The sequence below is a fragment of the Octopus bimaculoides genome, chromosome 19 (assembly GCF_001194135.2).
Source record: "Octopus bimaculoides isolate UCB-OBI-ISO-001 chromosome 19, ASM119413v2, whole genome shotgun sequence".
In the NCBI taxonomy this organism is placed as follows: domain Eukaryota; kingdom Metazoa; phylum Mollusca; class Cephalopoda; order Octopoda; family Octopodidae; genus Octopus; species Octopus bimaculoides.
Genome location: NC_068999.1, coordinates 2,169,739 through 2,169,972, shown reverse-complemented (window position 1 = coordinate 2,169,972; position 234 = coordinate 2,169,739).

The window sequence follows — 234 nt, the reverse complement described above, 5'->3', positions numbered from 1 at the left end:
TGCACTCTATTTAAACAAAAGGACGTGGTCCTCATAAGAGAACTACACGGGACAGGGCGTTAGTCGTTCGTATAAGATCATTCCCGTGTCGTATAGGCTCATAGGGTCGGTTTCCAAGTTTGGAGTGCAAATATTTGCATATATACTCATGAGCGTGTGTGTATTTATTTGTATGTATACATACATATATATGTATGTATATATATATATATATATATATATATATATATATAT